This window comes from Rhineura floridana, chromosome 3 (genome assembly GCF_030035675.1).
Source record: "Rhineura floridana isolate rRhiFlo1 chromosome 3, rRhiFlo1.hap2, whole genome shotgun sequence".
Classification (NCBI taxonomy): Eukaryota; Metazoa; Chordata; class Lepidosauria; order Squamata; family Rhineuridae; genus Rhineura; species Rhineura floridana.
Window position 1 is genome coordinate 5,492,750 of NC_084482.1, and position 23,368 is coordinate 5,516,117.

At 42.5% G+C, this 23,368-nt stretch overlaps 1 protein-coding gene across 4 annotated transcripts in view; it reads left to right on the plus strand.

The window, feature by feature from the left end:
• Positions 1 to 204: 204 nt before the first annotated feature.
• The window catches only part of LOC133379230 (membrane-associated guanylate kinase, WW and PDZ domain-containing protein 1-like), a 63,121-nt gene continuing 39,957 nt past the window's right edge, over positions 205 to 23,368 (plus strand). For 2 of the 4 annotated variants that reach the window (XM_061614077.1, XM_061614078.1), the window contains exon 1: positions 205 to 566. The gene's annotated coding sequence lies outside the window, so the exon portion shown is untranslated. Of the gene's footprint in view, positions 567 to 14,648; positions 15,241 to 23,368 lie in introns of those variants that run through there. The other 2 variants (XM_061614075.1, XM_061614076.1) reach the window with 1 other exon arrangement.

The following is a 23,368-nucleotide window of genomic DNA, read 5'->3' on the forward strand; positions in this document are numbered from 1 at the left end:
GAGTGGTGACTTAATTACTTTTCAGCTGTAACTGTAACGATTCCAACGTTCCATTTACCGTTACTTGGGGGGAGGGGAAGTCTGCTCCTGTGATTGGTGGCCAAAAGAATGTGCCTCACACGTGGAGAGCCAGACTACAGAAGCAGAATGGAGGTGAAGAACTGAGGGGAGTGGCGATGGTGTGTGCGCATGTGTGCGCCTCCACCGCTTGTCCTGCCGCCCCTTCCTGCCTGCCTCCTCCTCTCCTCTCCTCTCATGCCTATCGCTGGCTGCTTCTCTCCTCCCTGGGTGTCGTTGCCTCTCCCCACGTGCATGTCGTTGCTTCTTCCTTCCCTGCATGTCGTTGCTTCTTCCCCGCGCCTGTTGTTGCTTCTCTCCTCCCTGGGTGTTGTTGCCTCTTCCTTCCCTGCGTGTCGTTGCCTCTCTCCTCCCTGGGTGTCGTTGTTGCTTCTCCCCACCCTGCTTCTCATTGCCTCTCCCCTCCCTGCATCTCGTTGCCTCTCCCCTCAGCACAGAGGAAAGGGTCCCCAAATTATGCAAGAACAGACAAAGTCAATACTACAAGAGTAAGTAATTGTATTGGTAGAAATTATGATAGTACATAAGAAACAAAAAGTATACATATATATATATATATATATATATATGAAATAGAGCAATATTAACAAAATATGTGCACAAAAGACTCAGGGAACTTCCAGAAGATTTGTTTATTGAACATTCAACGTGATTTGTTTGCAGGGAGATTTGATGACATTGCATCAGAACAAGCCTTGTCCCTTTCCAGTGCATTTTCCTGTTACTTTTCTCATTGCAAAAAAATCTGATATTCAGTGGAAGGTTTGTGGCGCAAGACCCCCTCATCAACTACAATTGTATAACCTGAGTTTGCTGGTATGTGACTGAGTCCCACCCAAAACTAGTGGCAGTCTGAAAGTGCCTTCATGTAGTAGCCAAAAAATAGATTGGAAATGCAAATATTCTTTTCAAGCTGAAGCTAAGAAGAATGTATTACAGAGTTGTTGGACGGGATCTCCAGATTACATTCTGTTCCTTTGCTTCATCAAAACCAATTCAGAAACGAGTGTGTAAATGTAACTCACATATAATAAATGAGTTCTTCTACATATCTTAGAGCACTATCACTTCTGCAAATATATCTCCATGTCTACTATGCAGGAAGTGAGGGGAAGGCAGAAGTGAAGAAGCCTAGGCCAGGGAGCTTGTGCCATCAGCTCCTGGGGTTGGCCTGGAAAATATTCTGTATTTGTTGCTTATTCAAAATATTTTAAATTCTCCCCCCCCATCTTTATATTGATTTTTAAATAGTAGCAAAAGACAATTGGGTTGCATGATGAGGATCAAAAGTTCACAACACTCTTCACCCCTCCATAACCCCAAGAAATTGGTCCTAAATTTAAACTATAAAAAAGAACAAATATGACACATTGGCTGTACATATGCATGCATGTATGTCCTCACACACAGAGTTAATTTTCATTTAGGCTGGCTATCTAATGCAGAAACATCATACATTTTGACTGTTATGCCCTTGAATATAAGAATCAAAACTGGTTATAGAAACAGCTAGCAGCCCTTGTTTGTGATCAGGGTGGTGGTGGGGAAAAGTTATGAAGCCAAAATTCCACAGTGCAGTCCATAAAGGTGGCAACAACAGTGGGTCTAGACATCAAGCAACTTTCTTCTGATGACAAGTACAGATAGGCAGAAACAAGAGCCATCCAAGAATTATGATCTGCACTGGCTGAGCTACATTCCAGTATTACCATGTACAACTGAATGTTTACTCCTGTTGAAAACCATTGTTGTTATGTGCCTTCAAGTCGATTATGACTTATAGCGACCCTATGAATCAGAGCCCTCCAATAGCATCTTTCATGAACCACCCAGTTCAGATCTTGTAAGTTCAGTTCTGTGGCTTCCTTTGGAATCAATCCATCTCTTGTTTGGCCTTCCTCTTTTTCTACTCCCTTCTGTTTTTCCCAGCATTATTGTCTTTTCTAGTGAATCATGTCTTCTCTGTTGCGCTGTGTGTGTTTGTGTGCTTAATTAAGTTTAAAACAACACAGCAGCAGCAGCAGAGTAACAGCAGATGTTGAAATGCAAGTGTGCCAGCGTGTGTGTGCGTTTACCTAAGAAAGCAGGCTTTTACCCTGCATCAGCATCACTGAGACTTGAGACTTAGTGGACTTCCGGGAAGGGTGACTTCGCTTGTGCCTGCTTTTTGAGACGAGCTCTCGTCTCAGAAGAAGCTTTTTAAGTTTTAAAATCAGTCAGAACGTTCTTTTTGACTGGTAAAGATTTTCTCCCGGACAGGGAGGAACGTAGAGATTAACCACAAAAGCCTGTTTTTGTTGGAAGGACTGGATTTCATTGATTTATGAGAGAAGGTTCAGCCAGCAATGCCGGACGGACTTCCAAACAAGCTCTAACTGATTAATGCGACACATTTATCTTTTCTTCAAAGAAAAACGGACTTTAACAGGCAAGCATCCTTCTTTCTATTTTTTTTCACTTGGTTTAAATTGTTGCAGCAAGAAGAGATTTGTCAATGAATCAGCTATAAAGAATTCCTGGGTGAGTTATAACTCTTCTCTGTTATTCACAAAACTAAGGAGGAAAGAAATTGAAAAAGCTTATCTTTGTTTTTATTGCAAAAAGCTGTCCTGGAAGTACATTCTAAAGATATAAACGGAAGAGGGATTTCTATTCCGAGGAGAAAAATAAAATAAATAAATTTGATTTATGAACTTGGGAATATTATATGTCTGGGACTATTTTCTTTTTGGTCTATTTCATTTTGATGAATCTGCTTGTTCACGACGCCACTAACTGTTTTGATGCTGGGAACTAAATTTGTTTTGTATTCCTGAACATATAAGAGATAAGGCAGGCTGTTCTGTCTACATTGTGATGTCATCAAGCCTGGAATATTAACCCAATTGTTGCTGAAATAAGAAGTGGTTTTTTTTTCCCCTGTGGTTTTAAGAATGGCAATCAAGAAAGTGGCTGAGAATCTGGAAGTAATTATGTTTCAGAAAATAATGGATGAGATTGAGATAACGAAACAAACCCTGAGACAGGGTAGAAAGGAGATGAAAATTGAATTGGGCAAAATGACGCAGGAGCTTAAAGAAATAGGGGATCTTGTGAGAGAGGAGATTGATGAGATCAGAGATGAGAAAAGTAAAATTAAAGGGAAGATACAAGCCCTGGAGATTGGAACAAATGTGGAATTGGAAAAAGATCTGGAGTTTATGGATATTAGAAACAAAGTTTACTGTTTGGAATTCAACGTTGTCTCTGAAGAAATTAATGAAGATATTAAAGATAAAGTTATCAATGTCTTGGATAATTTTCTGGACTGGAATGATGTGATGGAGCTTGACATAGAAAAAATCTATGGAATTAACTACAGATATGTGACAATGGAAAAACTCTCAAGAGATGAGCCAGTACATCTTGTAAAAAAGAAGAACAGAGATATGACTTTACAACAACATTTCAGCAACATATTCAGAATTGATGGCAAGGAAATATTTGTGATAAAGGAAATTCCCATCAGACTCTTATTATATGACTATGGCTACGACAGCAAGATTATTATGGGATACTGATAATGGAAGAATGGACATTGAAATTACTGGACCTAACAGGACTATTGAAGATGGAAGATGGAATTAATATTGATAATGGAAGAATGGCTATTGAAACTATTGGACTTAACAGATTTGATGAGATGGATTAATCAATATGTTTATTTGGACTATGGCTATGACAACAAGATTATTATGGGATACTGATAATGGAAGAATGGCTACTGAAATTACTGGACTTAACAGGATTATTGAAGATGGAAGATGGAATTAATATTGATAATGGAAGATTGGCTATTGAAATTATTGGACCTAATAGATTTGAATGAGATGGATTAATCGATATGCTTATTTGGAGAAGAATTGATAGATATATTTCTCAAAGAATTGAAGCCTCTCTTTGACTTTTTGTGGAAAGAATAAAGTAATGTTTATGAGATTTGATGATTAATTAATATAACTACTGGAGGAAAGTGATTTTGTAATGTAATTTAGGAGACAGGATTGTTATGTATTGTAGACCTATAGCTGATCTGCGACAAATCGGAAGTCAATATTTTATTTTACTGTTTAATCATTTTTGTTTTGTTTTGTTTTCTTGTCTTTGAATGTTTTTTGGTTTTGTTTTGTTTGTTTTATGAAAATTTGAATAAAAATTATTGTAAAAAAAAGACTTGAGACTTAGTAAAATAAGGAAAGCTAGTTTATTTATAGAAATACATAGTAGATAGAAAGGCATACCTAGTTCTAACTAACTAGCTAAGTTGGAGGCGTAACACCCAGGTGCGGGAGTTAGCCCCATGCTAGGAGAGAGAGCAGAGACAGAGAAGGAAGGAAGTGGAAAGGGCAGAAGGAGGAGGGGCAGGTAAGCTTCCCTAAAGACTTAACAGTCTAGCGACAGAAGGAAGTCAGTCAGAGCATCACAGGTAAAGGTAAACAAGCCTATCCATCTGGAGGACCCTAGCTCTATCTCCCTTCTGGAACACAAACAAAAGAACAAAACAGGAGTTGCTCTTGCCCCACTTCCAACATTCTCATGATGTGTCCAAAGTATGATAACCTCAGTTTCATCATTTTAGCTTCTAGTGACAGTTCTGGTTTAATTTGTTCTAATACCCAATTATTTGTCTTTTTCACCATCCATGGTATGCACAAAGTTCTCCTCCAACACCACATTTCGAATGAGTTGATTTTTCTCTTATCCACTTTTTTCACTGTCCAACTTTCACATCCACACATAGATTGGGAATACCATGGTGTGAATGATCCTGACTTCAATGTTCAGTGATACATCTTTGCATTTGAGGACCTTTTCTAGTTCTCTCATAGCTGCGCTCCCCAGTCCTAGCCTTCTAATTTCTTGACTATTGTCTCCATTTTGGTTAATGGCTGTGCCGAGGTATTGATAATCCTTGACAAGTTCAAAGTCCTCATTGTCAACTTTAAAGTTGCATAAATCTTTTGTTGTCACTATTTTAGTCTTCTTGACATTCAGCTGTCGTCCTGCTTTTGTGCTTTCCTCTTTAACTTTCATTATTGTCATGATCTGTGGGTGGGTAGGAGGCGACAAGGGAGGAGGTGGAGAGTGAGACGGGGTGGAGTGGAGAAAACAATTTTAAAAAATGGAGTGGAGGGGAAAAGGAGCCAGAGGGCAAGAACATGGATAAAGGAGGAGAAGGAGGCAGCAGCAGAATGGAGATAAAGAACTGTGGAGGTGAAAGATGACTGTGTGTGTGTGTGTGTGTGTGTGTGTGTGTGTGTGTGTGTGTGTGAGAATACTGTGTGAATACTGTGTTTGCACTTGGCACATAAAGTGGCCTCCACCACCCTCTCTGGCTACTGTGCTGCATTGCAGTATTTTAACTTTTTTGCATCTCAGGGGAAAATGTGTGCTTGGGTGAGTGTTTCTTAGTTGGTGGCAGGGCAGGGTCTGGGAGGTGGTTAAGTGAGAGAGATTATGCTGGCTGACTAAGTGGGGGGGTTGCACTTGGTTTGACATGCAGAGATCTGAGTAGTGGCCTCAGCCTCTCTCTCCCCCACCCTTACCAGTGGAGAGACCACCATTGCTATCTTATGGATAAAAAGTATTATTCTACTACCTCTGTATGTGTGTGTTTATTTTTAATGTTGTTTTAGGCTACTTAGATGTGCAGCAGCCAAGGCCAGCACCTTGTAGATGTTTTTTTAAAAAAGTAACTGAAATGTAACTGTAGTGATTACGTTTGAGAAAAAGCAAAGTAACCAGTTACTTTCAGAGCCATTGTAATTGTAACGGTAATTACTACTTTTTGGGCCATGTAACTGTAACTGTAATTTATTACTTTTTAAAAGTAATCTTCCAAGCTCTGACTCTGACCTTCATCTTCTGCAGTTTAAAAGTTAAAGAAATGCCTGGCTGATTTTTAATTAATTTAAGAAATTTTGCATTGAACTGAATGACTAAATGTCAGGCATGCTCAGTAGAAATGTCAGTGTTCTAAAAGGCAGACTCACAGCTGCTTGGCTTAGATAATCAGGGGGCCACACCCACACCAGACTTTGATTTCACTTGAAACAGACATGGCCTCCCCCAAAGAATCCTGGGAAGTGTAGTTTGTGAAGGGTGCTGAGAGGCGACTCCTATTCCACTGACAGAACTCCAGTGGCCGGACTGGTTTAACAGTCAGCCACTCTGATTGAAGGTCTGTGAGGGGAACAGGGCATCTCCTAGCAACTCTCCTAGCCCCTCTGCCCAGTGCCCACTCACCCAATCTCCTCCCCTTCCCCTCCTCCTACCCTTCCTGCCTTTTCCCCGGGTCACTGTTGGACTACAACCTGGGAGACCAGAGTTCGAATCCCCACACAGCCATGAAGCTCACTGGGCAGTCACTGCCTCTCAACCTCAGAGGAAGGCAATGGTAAAACCACCTCTGAATACCATTTACCATGAAAACCCTATTCGTAGGGTCGCCATAAGTTGGAATCGACTTGAAGGCAGTCCATTTCCATTTTCAAACATGATTGCACAAAAATAAATCCCATTGAACTCAAAAGGTATGCAAATGATCAAACCCACCCTCCCTTCTCTTGTCCTTTCCCTCCCCCTTCCTTTGCCCCTCCCTCCCCATCCCTTTCCAATCCCCTTCTTCCCCTTCCCCCTCCTCCCCCTCCCCATGGTCAGTTTTACCTATCTTAAGCATGATTGCATGAGAGTAAATATAACTGAACTCTATAAGCATGCAAATAATCAAACCTGCCCTCCCCCTTTCTTTGCCCCCTCCAATCCACTCCTTCCCCTTACCCCTCCCCCTCCCCCATGGTCAGTTTTACCTATCCTAACCATGATTGCATAAGAATAAATCCCATTGAACTCAATAAGCATGCAAATGATCAGACCTGCCTTTCCCCTCCTTCCCCTCTCCTCTCCCTTCCTCCTCCCCTCCCCCTTCCTTCTTCCTCCTCCCCTGCCCACTCCAGCCCTCCCTCCCTCTGACCCCCATCAGTATTATCTATCCTAAGCATGATTGCATGGGAGTAAATCCCACTGAACTCAATAAACATGCAAATGATCAAACCTGTCCTTCTCCTCCCCTCCCCCTCCTGCCTGCTCCCCTCCCCCTCCTCCCCTCTGCTCTTCCTTCCCTCCCCCCTCCTCCTCCCCTCCCCATCCCCTGTGGTCAGTTTCACCTATCCTAAGCATGAATGCAGGGGAGTAAATCCCACTGAACTCAATAAGCATGCAAATGACCAATCCATTCTCAGCAAACTTGCACAGGGTCCCATTTCTTACCTCCTGGATTAAAAAGCAGAGAAATTCACTAATAGGCAAAAAACCTTGCAGTTTAAGAATGTACCTATAGCCCACAGATATTTCTATCAAACTTTTAAAAGCAGGGAAATTGGGCAGCTCTTGTGAATGCACCAGGGGAGCAGGAGACCTGACCTCCTCTCTGAGATATTGTACTGCCCTACAAATTTGTCAAAATGCAAACACAATCTGGGTTGGTCTTTCACAGTCCAATCCACTTCCTGTGTAGCTTGGAAAAAATTGGTAACATGTGCCTCTGAGCATATGGTGAGTGATGGCAACACCTGCAATCAGCCAAAATAATAGAAAGAAGACATGTGCTGTGCTGATCTTGTTTTAGCAGGGAGGAAGCAACATAACTGATATAGTTCAGAGAGTCACTTTAAATATGTCTGATTTACTTTACAATTTTAGTGAAATTTCCTTAGCAAATGATTTTATTTTGTTTCTATCTCTGTGAATATGTCAAGTACAGCAACACTTTGCAAAATTTACACTAAAAAAACTCCAGAAATAATTGTGGAATAATGGCACTGACTATGAAAAAAGAGGATAAGAGAAAAATCAACTCATTTGAAATGTGGTGTTGGAGGAGAGCATTGCGCAGACCATGAACTGCAAAAAAGATCAATGATTAAACCAGAACTGTCACTAGAAGCTAAAATGATGAAACTGAGGTTATCATACTTTGGACACATAATGAGAAGACAGGATTCACTAGAGAAGACAATAATGCTGGGAAAAACAGAAGGGAGTAGAAAAAGATGAAGACCAAACAAGAGATTGATTGATTCCATAAAGGAAGCCACAGACCTGAACAGGGTGGTTCATGACAGATGCTTTTGGAGGTCACTGATTCATAGGGCCGCCATAAATCGTAATCGACTTGAAGGCACATAACAACATTCTGCAGAATTGTCTCCAGTGGACATGAGGAGTGTCTCAATTTGCACAAGATAAAACAGTGGGAGGTGAAATATATTTTAGAAAAATTCTAGGTGTGCTCTATGTTTTTAATTGACTGTGCCCACCTTGCCTTAAATAAAGTGGTTTAAACATAGCAGGCTGAAAACATGCATCCTCTTTTTTTCCAACAGCTAGAGTCATTGCTGAAGTAGCAACATATTGTAATCAGTCTGATTTTACATCAAACTGCAGTTTCAGATACAACTGCTAATGCACCCAAAATAGAAATAGAACATAACCTCCAATTTGAAAGACAAAAGGCTGTCTTCACCATCATATGACACTGACCAATAAAAAGGCTTTGAAATTAATAAAAAATAAATTTGATAGAGATTTCTAGGATGAATAAAGAGGGAAATAAAATGTTTTATATTAGATTCTCTGTAGAAACATTAATAACACAGGAAAGAAGCAAAATAAGAATAACACCAACAAACATACACAAATATAATTCTCCATCTTTGGAGATGGCAGGTGTTGCCACCACTCACCATATGCTCAGAGGCATGTTACCAAATTCTTCCAAGCTACACAGGAAGTGGATTGGACTGTGAAAGACCTACTGAGTTCAGTGGAGTTTACTTCTAAACAATTTAATTTATAATCCCATTGATATCGGCAGGACTAGCCCCCTTGCCAGTGAATGCATAGGGTTGAGGATTCTTGCTTTCTCCCTTCCTCCATGTCTACATAGAGTCTTTGTATGCCACACGTTAGTTCACCTAAGCTCACAGGTTATGAACAGCAGTCATAGGTGGAGAATAGAGGAGACCCCACTCAAGGATTCTTGAGTCTTGGGAGGTACCAGAAATTTTCTATTTGGGAGTCAGACTTCAGATAGCAGAATAGTCTTTATAATATATGCTACTTATTCATATATTGCACACTACAACTAATAAAATGCATTCTAGGTGGCCTTAGCCATCATTGCAGAAAAAGAAAAATAGAAATATATATCAGCATGAAAGAAGTTACTGGATATGCATTTAACATCAAATTATAAGACTCTGAAGGCACAGTTAAAACAAGTTACAACAGATGAAGGACTGAGTTAAACTCATAAGTTACATCACAGAGCCCAAAGTACAAAACACATGGAAATACGTGTAACGATACATCACCCATCAGATGTCATGGATGGAATAGATGGATGGTTCTCTCCTGCTCTCTTCGACCCCCCACAACAGCAGAGCTGAAGGGTCCTGAGTGCTATACAACCTGGCATTTTATACACTTATTTATCTAAGGGGTGTTCCCATGGCTTATCAGCTATTGCCTGTTCACAGCTCTTTACTGTGCCTCTTTCTACAGCCTCATCAGGCTCTCTTTTGGGGTCATTAGTCAAGCTTCTGGTGGGACGTTTATTCTCAACTCCTTGGAAAGTCTGCTTTGCCCTGTCTGCAAGTATCATCTACGCCATATCATAAACTTCCTTTTACTTCATGTTAACAGTTAACACATTGGCTGTCTGCCGAGATCTGTTACCTCTATGTCTGTTCCAATTTATTTTCTTAGGAAAATTACAGCTTTAGTCAGGAAGCAGAGGAAAAAGGGGGGCAGTTTTAAACGACTCCTTTTATTACTACTTTTTGACATGCAAAAATCAGACTTTATAAGGTATTTCAACATATGTTAAGCATATTCTAAGCAAATATAAGCAGATATAAATGACTTCAGCATATTTTATGCATGTTTTAAACCATTATCTGGGCTGTCCCATTACACCATATTTACTCCAAAGAGTTCAAGATGACACACATAGTTCTCTCCACCGAGCCTGTATTTTCTTACAACAATCTTGTGAGATAGGTTAGGCTAAAAAATTGACTGTCCCAAAGTCATCCATGGTTCAAACTGAACTGTAGTCTCCCCAGTCCTAACACAAAGTTTCTCCCATCTCATAGGACCACTTCTCATGTAATGAAATCTTGCCAAGGAAGGCTCTTCCATATAGGAATTAACTTGCCACCCACAGAAAGATCATCATAAGTAATGATTGTGCATGCTTCCCCCCCCCCACAACTGCACATGCATGCATTGTGAAGCTTTCATCTAACAGTACATGAGTTTCACATGTTCGTCCATGAACACAAGTTGTAGTGTTTAAAACAGCTCACACTAGCAGCATGTTTGAATCTCTTTGGGTTTGGAGTTAGCTTCATTTTATTATTTTATTTATTATTACCAATATTTATATCCCATCTCTCTATAAAATATCCTAGGTGGCTTAGAATTAAGATGAAAATACTCAATCATAAACAAAGAAGAAAAACGGTATCAACAGCATCAACAAAAGCAATCTGAAAACTAAAAGACTAAGGGCCCCTCCTAGAATGTGAAGTGAAAGCAGCTCTTAAAATCAGGCCCTCCCTTAGCATGTGTGGGGCCCGGAGCAAAAGCATAGTTGCCCCCCCCCCCATGAGCACCACTTTTGTATTTTCTGTTTTTATCTCAATCTCGACTTGCATTCATTATAAATATCTAAAATAATAATAATAAATTATAGATCTACGAAATTAAAATGAAATTATCACAACGTAAACAAAAAATGAATTAAGAAAAAAGGAGATGCAGTGGTACTTACGTTTTAGTTGTCGACACTCAAATGAACTAGCAGCACAATTATTTATAATCAAATTCTTGCCTCTGTTGTCTTGGCACTATTTTTCTTCTCAATGCGAACAGTACTAGTCTAGTCGTCTAGATACACTATGTTCACGCTACACTACAATTTTAAAATTGATGTATGACTGAGCCAGCTACCACCACCCAGGTTCATCTGTATTAGGGCTCCATTTATTGATGTGAAGAAATCATGCGTTTTCTAAAACCATAACAAACACTGAATTTACTTTAAAAACTGATACACTACTTACCAGATTACTGATAAATGCTGCTTACCAGATTCTCAAAACATCTAAGTATTTTGAAATGCTATGAGTATTTACATGAAACACTGAAGTCAGTGGGGATGAGCAAAAAGGATTATCTTTAAAAGCTTGCTAAGTGCATAGGCTTCCAAAATAAAAGTGGCAATAAACCAAAAATACTAAATTTGTATTGCATGCAGTGGATAATAACTACTTTCAACAACTCCCTGCATAACAGAATGGCAACTCTAGATGCATGTGCATTCTGTGGCTGTTACCTCCTAGGGGGTATACCGTATATGAACAAGAAAAATAAAATAGACTTCAGGCTTGTGAGTTGAGTTCTACTAGGTTTTTTATGAGAAGGAAGGGCTCATTTTAAAACACTAAATATAGGGGAGCAGTGTATAGTTTAGAGCTATACACGCTCTTGACAGACGAGGTTTTCCCGCTCCTTCACTTTCTAATTCAAAGCAGGCTTTCAGCATAGTGCTGCGAAAAAGGCTAGAGTGGCAGATGTCAGTTTCAGCGTCCACAGAGAACCACGGCCCAGAGCGACTTCCAATTGAATACGGGAAGTTCAGGCTGTGCGGCTCATAGAGACAAGGATCAGAAAGCGCTGCTCACGATTTGACGCCCAAGGACCATGACGCCACCTCTTTCACACTACCTCACAGGATTCCCATGCTCGCCCGCCTGCTTGCTCGCCCGCACGTTCGCATGCGCGGGACCCCCCAAAGCGCTGGGCCCAGGGCAACTGCCCCGCTTCCCAGTGTATAGGGGCGGTACTGCTTAAAATACTTGGAAGAAACAAGTCACCAGGAACAGATGGCATACCAATAGAGTTGCTACAAGCTGCTGAGACTGAATCTGTCCAAATTTTGAGAAAAATTTGTCAAGAAATATGGAAAACTAAACAATGGCCCACAGACTGGAAGTGTTCCACATACATCCCAATTCCAAAGAAAGGGGATCACAGGGAATGCAGTAATTATCGAACTATTGCCTTAATATCCCATGCAAGTAAAGTAATGCTCAAGTTTCTACAATAAAGGCTCTTACCATATATGGAGTGAGAAATGCTGGATATCCAAGCTGGATTTAGAAAGGGAAGAGGTACCAGAGATCATATCGCAAACATATGTTGGATAATGGAATGGACCAAGGAATTTCAGAAGGAAATCACCCTGTGCTTTATAGACTACAGCAAAGCCTTTGATTGTGTAGATAATGAAAAACTATGGAATGCTTTAAAAGAAATGGGGGTGCCACAGCACCTGATTGTCCTGATGTGCAACCTATACTCTGGATAAGAGGCTACTATAAGGACAGAATATGGAGAAACCGAATGGTTCCCCATCGCAAAGGGTATTTTATTACCCTACTTGTTTAATCTATCAACAGAACATATCATACGGAAAGCAGGGTTGGACTAAGATAAAGGAGGTGTGAAAATTGGAGGGAGAAATATAAATAATTTAAGAAATGCAGACGATACCATACTCTTAGCAGAAACCAGTAATGATCTGAAATGAATGCTAATGAAAGAAAAGCACAAAAGCAGGACTACAGCTAAACGTCAAGAAGACTAAAGTAACGACAACAGAAGAGTTATGTAACTTTACGTTGAAAACGAGGACATTGATCTTGTCAAGGATTATTAACACCTTGGCACAGTCATTAACCAAAATGGAGACAATAGTCAAGAAATCAGAAGAAGGCTAGGACTGGGGAGGGCAGCTATGAGAGAACTAGAAAAGGCCCACAAATGCAAAGATGTATAACTGAACACTAAAGTCAGGATCATTCAGACCATGGTATTCCCGATCTCTATGTATGGATGTGAAAGTTGGACAGTGAAAAAGCAGTAAGAGAAAAATCAATCATTTGAAATGTGGTGTTGGAGGAGAGCTTTGCGCATACCATGGACTGCGAAAAAGACAGATAATTAACAAATCAAACCAGAACTATCACTAGAAGCTAAAATGATGAAACTGAGGTTATGAAACTTTGGACACATTATGAGAAGACATGATTCACTAGAAAAGACCATAAAGCTGGGAAAAACAGAAGGAAGTAGAAAAAGAGGAAGGCCAAACAAGAGATGGATTGATTCCATAAAGGAAGCCACAGACCTGAACTTACAAGATCTGAACAGGGTGATTCACGACAGATGCTATTGGAGGTCACTGATTCATAGGGTTGCAATCAATCAATCAATCAATCAGTCAATAAAGTCGTGATTGACTTGAAGGCACCTAACAACTAGGGCCCCTCCAGATGTTCTTTTTACTGAACATTCATAATGCTGATGATAGTATGGGGGCGGTTATATGCGATCCCGCTTTCAATACTTTCAATACTGTTTGTGCTTGCAGAAGTTTTAAGGCAGACATACTGCTTCATTTCCAATCAGCTGAAATCCTGTAATAATAATAAAAATAAAATTTTATTTATGAGTCGCCTATCTGGCCGAATTAATGGTCACTCTAGGCGACGTACACTGACATAATAAAATACAATATAACTTTTTATGTTCCAACTAGTGTGTGTGTGGGTGTTTTGTTTTGTCCCTCTTTTGTTGTGCTATAGAGTGCCTCCTCCAGATGGCAATAATGAGATAACATTGGGGCAGCATTGCAAAACAACGAAGAAAGTGGAATGATGTGTGGATTCTCTAGTATAAATCCACCGCTAATGCCTGATTTTTGCGTCAATGACATGTGAAATATACCTCCCCCCCACCCCAAATATTAATTTGGCAGAAGTATGTCAGCAGAATGTCAGATACACCTTGCCTATGACCAATATGCTGGTGAAACAGATATGCCCCCAGTGCCATTCCACCAGTGAAAATATGCTAGTTGTAAGCAGAATGTGGGCGGCATGAGGGGGGAGCACACATCACTGGGGAAAGGTAAAGTAGCACTTGATGATGTCTACAAGCCCCACGCACTGAGTCCCCACAGATTTAGCCAAACTGTGCCCTTCTCCTTAGCCCTCTAAATCAGCACCTAAGGGATCTACATCTCTGCCTGCCACCCTCTGCAATTCAAGCACTGGGACAGTATTCCCCCCCTTCTTTCCCAATCTATCCTGAGGTTATTTAACATCTATCCTGAGGTTGTATGCAATGTGAAGGCTGCCTAGCCTAGTGTGAAGGCCTAGCACAGTTTTGGAACATTTTGTACGCGAGCGCAGGTATTAATGCTGGCAAAATGGGATTAATTCCCTTAAAAATCTCTTACAAACTCCTTTGGAAAAAGGTGGTACTACAACAACCCTTATGCACACGTACCTGGGAGCACTGATTTCAGTGACACTCCCGAGTAGGCGTGTCTAAGAAGATAGGACTGCTAAAATAAGAGAAGGGGTGGAGAGATAAGACGGCGGAAAGAAGTGACTGGGATTGGGAATTTGGTTGTATTGTGCTGTTTATCCAGAGAGAAGCTTTGCTTCTGTTAAATGCCTATTTTAGATTTTTGATATTTTTAAAAACAATACAACCAACAAGATTCTAAAAATAGAAAATTAATTCATGCTAATAATTATTAATAAATAAAGTGTTGCAACCGAAAGCCGCTGCCCCTCATCCACCCCGGGGCCTCCTAGAGGCGAAAAGCCACTGGGCAGCGGTGAAGGCTTGCGCGGACGCAGAGGGGCCGCCCCACAGCCTTGCGGATTATCCGCTCCTGTGCTCTGCCATTGGCCAGCACCTCCGTCCTTCTCTCTCGTCTCGCTCTACCCCCCTCCCTCCGCGGCACTTTCTGGCGAGCAGGAGGAGGAGAAGGGTAGCAATTCCCGTCGCCTTGGCTACGGCCGATAGTCCCTCCCCTGCTATCCGCTGCTATTTCGGGCAGCATCAGCATCAAGGTTGCTCCAGTGGTAACCTCCTTGGCTCGTGCTGCTTCTTGGCGGGGGGTTCTTGGGAGGTTAGGAGATCCGAGCCCGGGGGCTGGTGCGAACCAGAACAGCGCTGGCGGCGGGGGCATCCACAGAGGTAAGGAAATACCACCACCCCTCCTCCTCCTCGTTGCTCTTTCCTCAGCATGGCGATGGATCAGTCCTTCTAATTGGATTCCCTAGCCTACTCTGCAGGGGGGCTGCAGGTGGGAGGAAGGAGGATGAGAAGAAGCTAAGTATCCAGGCCGTAGTGCAGTGGGTTAAAGTTGGGGGGGGGAGCGAATCAGATGGCTGTCTGCTGGGACTAGTGAAGGATGGGGCTGGATGCCATTATTGGGGTGTGACTGATGAAAGGAGAGGGAGGGGATGAGAAGACGTGTGGGGGTGGGTGGGAAGGTGAATGGATGATATCCTCTGAGGGATAGGACCTGACAGCCAGGCTGGGGGAGGGCGGAGTGCTTGCGATGAATGGAGATGCACAGGTTGTGACAGGCCAGTGAAAAGATGGATGGGTGAGTGGGTGCTGGATATATGTGACAGGCTCTTTCCAACAGTGGACAGATAACCCCCCAACCACCTGCTCATTACCTGCTGCAACCCCATGAACTAGGGGGGGGCAGTTATCCAAGCAGGCAGCTCAAGGCATGGGTGGAGGAGGGAGAGTTTATCCTGGGCTTTGCTCCAGGAGCATGGCTTTAGCCCAGTCACAGTTGTCAAGCAGGAGGTCCAGGCATGAAGTCATGGCAGGATTTCCTGCTCCACGTCTTAGGATTCTGTAAGGGCTGATCCAGAGATGGGGGAAAGGGGGTTGTGATTTTACCTAACCTTTCTGTAGGACAAGAGAAGAGAGTTTGCTCCCCAGTTTCATCCATCAACCAGGTTAGATAGGTGGTGAAGCCAGTGACTTCCCCCTCCCAACGTTTCCTTTGCCTGGTCTCGTGGGTGCGGCCTGTTCTAGAGTGTTTCCTGATGGATCCTGACAGGAGCCCTTTCCTTGTGCAGAGGTCCCAGGACTCAGCAGTAAAGCTTTTTCCTGTCTCTCCTTCCCTCAAACAATTGTCTCAGTTCTGAAAAAAGGTTAGTGATGCTTTTTTCCTTCACATGATGATATATGACTCAGGATAATCAAATCTAAAGTAGACTGTGATGGCCTGCAGGAGATGGTGGCTCTCTCTAGATGAGGTGATCAGGCAGTAAAACGGCAGATGAAATACAGCATTGTGAGAAGAAATGCACATTGAAGCAAAATAATCCTGTTGTAGGCACAGTGATGGAACAAAGGGTTGTCGTGGCCACTGATTTTGGAATCAGTGTAGTGCTGATAACATCCAAGGTACTGCAGTATTTGTTGACAAGTACTCAAAGAGAATATTAGGAATTAGGTATCAGTGTAGAAAGTTATTGTCCCATTGCCCCCAGAGAGAGAAAAGGTGGGTTTGTGCATTGTTGTTTTACATGGATCAACTGTGTGGGTTTTTAATGCCCATTTGTATGGCTCCTACTTTGTCCATATGCAGGTTTTCTAGTTACATATAACTCTTCATCAAGCACTCTGCAGGGTATAATTCATCCCTAATTTGCTGTGATGCAAAACAGGCATTTAAATTTTAAATGATCCAATCTTACTTGGTTCAGCTGTATGGAGTTTGAATCAAAGAGGTCTTTGAGGCATCTACCCCAGCTTTTCCCAGTCTTTGGGTCCCCAGATGCTGTTGGACTATAATTCCCATCAGCCCCAGCAAGCATGGCCAATGATGACAATTGTAGTCCAGCAACACCTGGGGACCCAAAGTTTGGGAAAGGGTGCTCTGCCCTATAAACCTAATAATATTTAGCATTTTTATAGTGTTCTTATCACTTCACATGCATTTCCTCAGTAATCCTTACAACAGGCCTGTCAGGGAGGATAGTGTTGTTATCATCATATTGCCAATGTGGGAGCATTTACTATGTTTCATGGAAGAGGTGACATTTGAACAAAGGATTTCCTGGATCATAGCTGTGTCTCATGCCCACTGTGCTATATACCTACTCTCTCAGAAGTTGATCTAACCAAAGATATTATCCATTCTTGAGTATCTGTTAGGGATCATTCAAGAAGAGATTGAACACAACATCTTCATACTGTAATAAAAACACAGGAAGTTTTGTCCTGTACTATATTACTCTTACCATTTTGAACATCCCCTCCAGCCCCCAAAAACCTTCCAACTCCCTGCGCATAGAAAACTTAGATGACCTGTATTTTTAATTGTTTTTATTATACTGTTTTTGTTTGTTGTAAACTGCTTTGATGTTTTTTGAAATGAATTAGAGTATACAGATATGTTGTTTATTTATTTATTTATTACATTTATATACCGCCCCATAGCCAAAGCTCTCTGGGTGGTTTACAGCAATTAAAAACAATTAAAAATATATAAATTTTAAAACACAAAAAACAATTTAAAAACGCAATTAAAATTTTTTTAAATATACATGCTAAAATGCCTGGGAGAAGAGGAAAGTCTTGACCTGGCGCCAAAAAGATAACAGTGTTGGCGCCAGGCACACCTCATCAAGGAAATCATTCCATAATTTGGAGGCCAGCACTGAGAAGGCCCTCTCCCTTGTTGCCAGCCTCCCAGCTTCCCTCACAGTAGGCACCCGGAGGAGGGCCTTAGATGTTGAGCATAGTGTATGGATGGGTTCATGTCAGGAGAGGCAGTCCATCAGGTACTGTGGTCCTAAGCTGTGTAAGGCTTTATAGGTTAAAACCAGCACCTTGAATCGAGCTCAGAAACATACAGGCAGCCAATGCAAGCAGGCCAGAATTGGTTTTATGTGTTCGAACCATCTGGTCCCTGTTACCAATCTGGCTGCTGCATTTTGCACAAGCTGCAGCTTCTGAACCGTCTTCAAAGGAAGCCCCACGTAGAGCGCATTGCAGTAATCTAGCTTGGAGGTTACCAGAGCATGAACAACTGAAGCCAGGTTATCCATGTCCAGATAGGGGCGTAGCTGGGCCACCAACCAAAGTTGTTAGAAGGCACTCCGTGCCACCGAGGCTACCTGAGCCTCAAGTGACAGACATGGTTCTAGGACAGCGTTTCCCAACTAGTGGGCCACCAGATGTTGTTGGACCACAATTCCCATCTTTCCTGACCATTGGCAATGCTGGCTGAGGCTGATGGGAGTTGTGGTCCAAGCAACACCTGGTGGCCCACTAGTTGGGAAAGGCTGTAACCCCCAAGCTACGAATCTGCTCCTTCAGGGGGAGTGCAACCCCATCCAGGGCAGGTTGGACATCCACCATCCAGTCAGAAGAACCACCAACTAGCAGCATCTCAGTCTTGTCTGGATTGAGCCTCAGTTTATTAGCCCTCATCCAGTCCATTGTCACAGCCAGGCACCGGTTCAGCACATTGACAGCCTCACCTGAAGAAGATGAAAAGGAGAAATAGAGCTGCGTGTCATCAGCATACTGATGGTAACGCACTCCAAAGCTCCGGATGACCGCACCCAACGCTTTCATGTAGATGTTGAACAGCATGAGTGACAGAACTGACCCCTGTGGAACCCCATACTGGAGAGTCCAGGGTGTTGAGCAGTGTTCCCCAAGCACCACCTTCTGGAGCTGGCCCATCAAGTAGGAGCGGAACCACCGCCATACAGTCACTCCCACTCCCAGCTCAGCCAGTCTTCCCAGAAGGATACGATGGTCGATGGTATTGAAAGCCACTGAGAGATCAAGGAGAATCAACAGAGTCACGCTCCCCGTCTCTCTCCTGACAAAGGTCATCATACAGGGTGACCAAGGCTGTTTCCGTGCCAAAACCAGGCCTGTAACCTGACTGAAATGGATCCGGATAATCGGTCTCATCCAAGAGTGTCTGGAGTTGGCCTGCCACCACTCGTTCAAGGACCTTGCCCAGGAATGGAACATTTGCCACTGGCCTATAGTTATGAAGATTTTCTGGGTCCAGGGAGGGCCTCTTCAGGAGTGGTCTCACTACTGCCTCTTTCAGGCAGCCAGGGACCACCCCCTCTCGCAGAGAGGCATTAATCACCTCCTTGACCCAGCCGGCTGTTCCATCCCTGCTAGCTTTTATTAGCCAAGAAGGGCAAGGATCCAGCACAGAAGTGGTTGCATGAACCTGTCCAAGCACCTTGTCAATGTCCTCAGGCTGTTTATAAATAAGTAAAACTTATCCCTTGGAAATTTGGCTAGGTAGAGAGCTTCTCCACAACATACTAGCTTTCAATGTGAAGGGTTTGGAATTTTATCAGTGAGAGAGCAGTCCAATCCATAAAAAGCCTTTTCACTTGATTCTGCTGATTGCATAGCCCCTTTCAGACATTATATGAATACATACAAAGGGGGAAGTGGTATAGTGTGTACCTAGCCTCCTTGTGTTCATAGCAAGATCTGCAAAGAAGCCCTTTTTCAAGGGTTCCAACTACAAGAGAGAGCCAAATTGTATGCACAGGAGCTCTTTTCAGTATAATGCAGGGAGGTTGGGACACATGATCCCCCACCATGGTTTTCACAGAGTGCTTCCAGACTATCTGTTTATTGAGCATTTATTTGTTTGCAGAGATATTAGACTATGTTGGTTATTTAATGAGCATTCAGTCTGATTTGTTTGTGGGGAGGTTAGATGACATTGCATCAAAACAAGTGTTTCCCCACACTCTCCAGTGCATTTTTCCATCACTTTTCTTATCACAAAAAGTCTGATATTTTGGGGAAGCAGGTTTGTTGTGCAAGAGCTCCCAGTCAACTATAACTGTGCAACCCAATTGAATCCCATCCCAAAATAGCGATGGTCTGAAAGTGCCCACATATTCATTTAATGTCTGAAAGGGGCTCATAGTGGCTCTAAGTGGTCCTCCTTGGATTGATAAAGTAATTTCCTAATTTAGATTAGCTCTGCTGTTGAAAATAACACAGAGTTCTTGTGGTTGATTCTAGTGCCTGGAGTGAGCAACAGCGTTTGTTGCCTCTTTATTTTGTCCCAGATTGCAGTCCATTTACTAGGTTTCATAAAACTCACCAGGAAACCATTTTTATTTATTTAATAGAGTTTTATCTCACCTTTCCTTGAAGGAATTAGAGCAGAATGCATGGTTCTCCCACCTCCCTCCTTTCCATTTTATTCACATAGCCACCCTGTCAGGTAGATTAGGCTTAGAGCTCGTAACAGGCTGAGGTCATCCAATGAGTGTCATGGCTGCATGGGGATTTGACCCTGGATCTCCCTGATCCTAGTCCAACACTCTAACCACTATGCCACACTAGTTCTCTAAGTTCCAAGCTAGCTCTCACCTCTATAGCAATAGTGAGGATTTTATTTCTTTACTTGCTCTGCTCGCTAACTTGTCTCCCTGCCTCAGTTTCCCTCCCCCAGAGCTCCCCTCTCCAGAACCACAATATCTCTTTCCTGCCTGCCTCAGTTTCCCCTCAGGACCACATCTTCCCATCCCATGCCTCAGTTTTCCTCTCAAAGACCACAATGTGCTCTTTCTTCCTCAGCTTCAAACTCTACAAAAGGGTCAAATAGCTTCCTCTCACCCTCCTCCAGACGACCCTCTCTCCCACCCACAGCTTCCCACCAAAAGGATCATAGAATAGTAGAGTTGGAAGGGGCCTATAAGGCCATCAGGTCCAACCCCCTGTGCAATGCAGGAGTCCAAATCAAAGCATTCCTGACAGATGCCTGTCCAGCTGCCTCTTGAATGCCTCCAGTGTCAGAGAGCCCACTACCTCTCTAGGTAATTGGTTGTCGTATGGCTCTAACAGTTAGGAAGGTTTTCTTGATGTCCAGTCGAAATCTGGCTTCCTGCAACTTGAGCCCATTATTCCGTGTCCTGCACTCTGGGACGTCCGAGAAGAGATCCCGGCCCTCTATGCGACAACCTTTCATGTACTTGAAGAGTGCTATCATATCTCCCCTCAGTCTTCTCTTCTCCAGGCTAAACATGCCCAGTTCTTTCAGTCTCTCCTCATAAGGTTTTGTTTCCAGTTCCCTGATCATCCTTGTTGCCCTCCTCTGAACCTGTTCCAGTTTGTCTGCATCCTTCTTGAAGTGCAGAGACCAGAACTGGACGTAGTATTCAAGATGAGGCCTAACCAGTGCTGAATAGAGGGGAACTAATACTTCATGTGATTTGGAAACTATACTTCTGTTAATGCAGCCTAATATAGCATTTGCCTTTTTTGCAGCCACATCACACTGTTGGCTCATATTCAGCTTGTGATCAACGACAATTCCAAGATCCTTCTCACATATCGTATTGCTGAGCCAAGTATCCCCCATCTTATAACTGTGCATTTGGTTTCTTTTTCCTAAGTGTAGAACTTTGCATTTATCCCTGTTGAATTTCATTCTGCTGTTTTCAGCCCAATGCTCCAGCCTATCAAGGTCCCTTTGAATTTTGTTTCTGTCTTCCACGGTATTAGCTATGCCCCCAATTTTGTATCATCTGCAAATTTGATTAGCATGCTGTGTACCTCCTTATCCAAGTCGTTAATAAAAATGTTGAAGAGCATGGGCCCCAGGACCGAGTCCTGTGGTACCCCACTTGTTACTTCTGCCCAGTTTGAGAAGGAACCGTTGATAAGCACTCTTTGAGTACGATTCTGGAGCCAACTGTGGATCCACCTGATAGTTGTTCCATCCAGCCCATATTTAGCTAGCTTGCTAATAAGAATATTATGGGGCACTTTGTCAAAAGCTTTGCTGAAGTAGAGGTATATTATGTCCACAGCATTCCCACAGTCTACAAGGGAGGTTACCCGGTCAAAAAATGAGATAAGATTAGTTTGGCAGGATTTGTTCTTCATAAATCCATGTTGGCTGCTACTAATCACTGCATTGTTTTCAAGGTACTTACAGATTGACTGCTTTATAATCTGTTCCAGAGTTTTTCCAGGGATTGATGTTAGGCTGACTGGTCTATAGTTCCCCGGTTCTTCCTTCTTGCCTTTTTTGAAGATAGGGACAACATTAGCTCTCCTGCAGTCATCCGGTACTTCACCAGTCCTCAATGATTTCGCAAAGATAATAGACAGCGGTTCTGAGAGTTCTTCAGCCAGTTACTTCAATACTCTAGGATGCAGTTTATCAGGCCCTGCCGATTTGAACTCGTTCAAAGTGATTAGGTATTCCTTGACCATTTGTCTATCGGTCTCAAGCTCCAATCCTGACCCTTCTACTTCATGTTTCTCGGGAGGGTCACAGACCCTTTTTTGGGAGAAAACTGAGCCAAAGTAGGAATTGAGCACTTCTGCCTTTTCTTTGTCATCTGTTATCATTTTGCCATCCTCATTGAGTAGCTGTGCCACCATTTCTTTCTCTGTCTTTTACTATGGACGTATCTGAAGAAAGCTTTTTTGTTGCTTTTAGCATCCCTCACTAACCTCAGCTCATTCTCAGCTTTAGCCTTCCTGACACCATCCCTGCAATTCCGTGATACCTGCCTGTATTCCTTTGTGGCCTGGCCTTTTTTCCACTTCCTGTATGTGTCCTTTTTTGGTTTCAGGTCATCTCTAAGCTTTTTGTGAAGCCACATTGGCTTCTTCTGTTGTTTCCCCTCTTTTTTCCTTGTTGGAATTGCTTGCCATTGCGCTTTTAGAATTTCCTTTTTTAGAAACTCCCACCCATCTTGGACTCCTTTTCTCATTAGGGTGGCTTGCCATGGAACCATACTTACAATTGTTCTGAGTTTATTAAAATCAGCTTTCCTGAAGTCCAGGGTGCTCTCAGCTTTTGCTTCTGTTAAAATCAAGAATTCAAGTATGGTGTGGTCACTTTCCCCCAGAGTTCCAGTAACTGCCACTTCATCCACCAAATCATCTCTATTGGTTAGAATCAAGTCCAGGATAGCTGATCCTCTGGTTGCTTCCTCCACTTTCTGTAGGAGAAAGTTATCTCAAAAACAAGTCAGAAATTTATTGGAAGGGCCGTGTTTAGCAGAATATGTCTCCCAACAGATATTGGGATAATTGAAATCCCCCATTACTACTACATCATGCCTCCTCGAAACATTGGCAATTTGCTTTTCAAAAGTTACATTCTCGTCTTCTCCTTGATTGGGTGGTCGGTAGTAGACTCCAAGCACCACATTCCTTTTATTACTTGCCCCATTAATTTTAATCCAGATACTCTTGGTGGAACTACCAAGCTCATCTTCCTGTATTTCTGTGCAGGGATATATATTTTTAACATATAGTGCGACTCCAC